Below are 5,000 nucleotides of genomic sequence, written 5' to 3' on the forward strand. Positions count from 1 at the left end.
GGGCGAAACGTCCAAGATTAAGAACGAACTGACTGACTGACTGGAGGCGAACAGACCAGGGGGCGAAAAGACCAGATCCCTGCCAGTCGCTGGGCGAGTCCAAGCATACCTCCACCCACCCCCCACCCCCATCCGTTCGCGCGCGCCCGCACACACACGTAAGTTTGCTCGCGGCAAATCGGTTTCCTGCTTACCAACCACCCAATCCCCTCCCCATCGTGCAAAGGCTACGGCTTGCAACATGTGTGTTAGCTGTGCAACTTCCCCCAGTCGTGTGTGTATTGTGTGTGTGTGTGTGTGTGTGTGTGTGTGTGTGTGTGTGTGTGTGTGTGTGTGTGTGTGTGTGTGTGTGTGTGTGTTTGTGTTTCACCATGGTTTTGGTTCACGTGTTGAACTCGTGATCGACAGCTATTTCAATTCCGGAAGAGAGCTCATCTTGCGCGCGTGTGTGTGTAAGTCACTATGGTCTTGGATCACATGCTGGACTCGTGATCGACATACATTACCCTCCCGTATGATAGCTCAGAGCTCATGTAACACCTTACACACACACACACACACACACACACACACACACACACACACACACACACACACAACTCCTTGGCTACCAGAGTTGGATTTTTTCCAGACCTGGGCAGGATTCGAACACACGACTACTGAATTAGCAGTCGAGAACGGTACCACTGCACCGTCAAATCGCGCTCGCACGTGTGACGATGATTAATGACGATAATAATAATTGAAGAAAATTTTGACGAAAAAAATCGACGAAAAAAATAAAAGAATTGACAATAACAAGTGTGTGCGTGCGTGTGTGTGAGTTACAACAGCACAAACTTAATCCTCATTTGAACAGCTCTTATGGATGTCGCCGGGCGATTTGATTTATCTCGTTATCACCCAACCGTTTAAAGAGATAAAGTACGACAAAAACACTCCACTGCGAAATAGAGAAGTTACATTCAAATAAAGAAAAGAAAAAGAAAAGAAAAAAGAAAACAGAAAAAGTATATATACATATATATATATATATATATATATATATATATATATATATATATATAGATATTGGGTACATCCCTGTAACTCAATACACACAGTCACAGAAGCCACATCACATCAGCAGCTGAACTTCTTTCCGAAATCTTTGGGACTTGAATGATATCCCTGTGGACCACCAGTCACAATTATTATTATTATTATTATTATTATTTTTTTTTTTTTTTTTTTTAATGACTGAAGACTAATCTACATAAAAGGAAAAATGGAACTTCTACTATCCCTCCGTTCTGCTATATTCCTTCAAGTAATCTCTCCTTGACCACCTCTACAACAACAACTATCCGGTACGATACAATCACCAAAGGACAGACGAGCTGGTTATTTCTGACAAGGTCCTCCCCTTGAGCCAGACAAGACACAAGACAAACCAACCTACATTGGTGGTAGAGCTGAGGTCACCCCCCAATCCTACCCCCATCCCCGTCACTACCTACATCCATAGTGTTTTGGCTCCCATGGTGGCTGCCAACCAGCCCCGTCCACGACGGGCGGGGGCTTGGCCAAGCCAACCTGACTCATCGCCGCACATATGGGCGACGGCGGCGCCGCTTGACGCCGATCTCTACTACTACTGTAGTGAGTTCCCAACCACGGCACTCGATCTGATGATGAAGAGGTCTCTCGTAGGGTGTCCTTCGACCACAACTACTGCCCATCTCGACTCCAACAGATGGCCGGATCCTCCCTTGTGTGGAGGGTGAGGGTGAGGGGTCGCGAGAAGGAAAAGTAAAAGGAAAAGGAGGGGAGGAAGAGGGAGGGGGAGAGGGATACTGAGAGGGTAAGAATGGAAGAGGAGGGGAGGAAGATGGAATACAGACAAGGAATGTGAAAGGAGAGGGAGGGGGAAAAGGAGGAGGAGAACGAGGAGGAGGGGTGAGAAAGGAAGAAGAATACAGAGGAGGAGCGTGAAAAGGAGGGGAGGAAGAGGAATACAGACAAGGAATGTGGAAGGAGAGGGAGGGGGAAAAGGAGGAGGAGGACGAGGATGAGGGGTGAGAAAGGAAGAGGAATACGGAGGAGGAGCGTGAAAAGGAGAGGGAGAGGGAAAGGAGGAAGAGGATAGGGAAAGACCGCGAAGGGAGGGTAGTTGGCTAAATAAAACCACTTGTCATTAGGCACTACTACACAGCCTTCAACACATACCCTTACCGGATTAAAATCACCAGCAGACCTCAGACGGGACAAAGAAAACAAAAAAATTAAGCACATCTCTTGACCTATGGGTGATAAATCCGTTCTCATCCGTTGACTCACTCAGTGACCCCATCCCACTCGACTCTGGATACCACCACATCCCCCCCCCCTGCTCCTCAAAGTGCCATTCTCGACTAGACTCCATACTACTCCCCATCCACTGGCAATACCAATCTCCACCCATCAACCTGTGCGTGCCACATGTGCTGCCACCCCTTCCCTCACCTCTCTCTCTATCACACACACACACACACACACACACACACACACACACACACACACACACGCACGCAGCTGAACAATATTGTCTGGCGCTGACAATGACGAAATTCTGAACATTTAATCATAATATCGATTGAAGATTCCGTTTGGCCATTTCCTTCGTTTCCTTTTCAGTTCCAAAACTACACCCCCCCCTCAACTGAATAAAATAGTCTGGGGCAGCTCTGAACAAAATCTGCAAAGTCTGCCAGTGTGGTGAAAAGACAACGCCCTGTTACCCTTTTCAATGATTATCTGGCAGATGAACAAAATTGAGAAGTTTGCAGGAGTGACGTGTCAGAAGCTGGCACAGTCATGCGAGTCATGGGTGGTGGCTTTTGTACAGTACTGGAATTATGTTCACTTCTCCCTCCTCTCCTCGGCTCTACTCCCAGTTTCCTTGCTCTTCAGAGTTCTTTTTCCAGCCCTCACGTACGTATCGTAGATACCCAACCTTTGTTCTCTACACTAAATGAGGCTTCCCATTCAATCCAACACTCGTGTTTATGGTGCTGAGCTCAGCATCTTCAATTTGGTTTACCTCTTGCCTTGTACTTGCCTTTAACGATGCCGACATGCGACCCGTTTCCATATGTTTTATTGTTAGAGGACGATATACCTGAGACCAAAACAGACATTCAACGTACTGACAGTTATTCCATTATTCAAATGAAGCATTGGTTGGAGTGTCGAGGACTAAAAAGTGGATAGAAAGCCGAAACAAGGTGGAAAGGTAAGCTCTGCGTCATGGCCACTTCTGCTAGTCCCACGATTCAGCTTTGACAAGAATTGACAGCAACATTTAAGGATCCTGATGCCTTCAAAGAATTAGTTCAGACAGTTTCACAGATGTTGTGAAAGGGTACAATGAATTCATCAGCAATCGGTGCTTGGAAAGTCCAGCTTTCTCTTTTTGATATTCATACCTCGAAATGGTAGAGAGGCTCTTGCATATCATTAGGGCTACACGAGAGGGAAATTGGCATCTTCACCTTTCGGCTCTGAATACGATTATGCCTTGGTTCTTTGCATACGACAGAACAAATTATGACAGGTATGCACAAACACACACACACACACACACATATATATATATATATATATATATACATATATATACAAATATACATATATATATATATATATATATATATATATATATGCTTGAGATGTTGAATTTGGAAGAGACCCATCCCTTAATGTACCAGTAAATGTTAGATGGATTTTTTCCCTCAGAGACAAGGAAAAAATGGATTTGCTCAGGTGGCCATAGATAAAAAAAAAAAAAAAAAGTGAAGTGAACAGGGACTCAAAGACCAAGGGTGGGTGGTTTGACAGGCACCCAGCACGCGCGGAAGTGAGCCAACGCTGTCAAGAAATGGCAGGAAAAAGCGAGCTGGGCTGTACTCGTAAAGACCTGGATAAAACACGAATCACTGCTGACGAGGAAGCTATTCGAAATTTATGTCAATCACATTCTCTATGACAATTCCTTTAGCAGTTACAGAAGACAACCTGGTAGGTATTTCCACTGGTGAAATTCAGAAGGATTCAGCTAGCAGTAGACGTTTGTCAGTTTACCTACAGACAGTATGTTGAAGGCAAACTTGTAACTTATGAGGTTAAAGACGTTTTCTGATACATCTAAAGGACATTCCATATTCATATGGGAAACATGCTGAAAAATCCTAAAGAATGTCACGGATATAGCCAAGAACAATGGAGTCATCCATTTATAATTTGTGGCTGATTTGTGTCCTTGAAGCACCTGACTCTAGAGGCAGTGAACGTGAAAGAAGGGCATCCAGTGGGATTGAGCAAATCTCTATCAGGAGACCGGATCAAAAAACATCTAGCCAATTTAAGAAATATCTCTCCTGTGGTAACACAGGTAAAACACAAGGAATGTGTTCTCGAATTTCTATTCCAAGTATGAAGCCATGCCATGCCATGCTAGAGAACTTACATGGGGTGAGAGTGTATCTATCACATAGAAATGAATGTCATTCACTAAAACCCTCTGATGCTTGGTAGTAACTAAAGTCAATGAGCTCCGCTGTGACCACGAGGAAACGGACATCAGGATGTTTCTGCATGCAAACCTGCTCAGGATTACAAAGACATTGTCATACCTAGTGATGACACAGACGTGTTCTTTTTGGCTATTTCCCTTTCCTCCCAGATTGCAGGCAACGTTTTTTGCACACGGGTGCAATATTTGACTTCAAAGTCGTGTCAGCAACTAGCCTGGCTGCTCAGATTAGGAAAGAAATGTCTGCTTGTCTCATAGATCTGCACTGCTTTACTGGATGTGGCAGCATGAGTACCTTCAAAGAGAGGGCAAGGTGAAAAAAAAAATAACCTTGTAAAAACTAACTCAAAGTACCAACAGCTCTTTACATCCGTTGAGCAGTCATGGAGCACTGATCAGATTTCATCTGCAGATCTTGAAGAATTTATTTGCCAGCTCTATGGAAAGG

The 5,000-nt window shown here is 44.6% G+C and overlaps 1 protein-coding gene across 16 annotated transcripts in view; it reads right to left on the reverse strand.

The window, feature by feature from the left end:
- Nucleotides 1-5,000, reverse strand: part of Fit1 (Fermitin 1) — a 262,377-nt gene that overhangs the window by 107,003 nt on the left and 150,374 nt on the right. The window lies entirely within an intron of this gene.

The sequence above is a fragment of the Oratosquilla oratoria genome, chromosome 43 (assembly GCF_046742065.1).
Source record: "Oratosquilla oratoria isolate Oo_2021 chromosome 43, ASM4674206v1, whole genome shotgun sequence".
In the NCBI taxonomy this organism is placed as follows: domain Eukaryota; kingdom Metazoa; phylum Arthropoda; class Malacostraca; order Stomatopoda; family Squillidae; genus Oratosquilla; species Oratosquilla oratoria.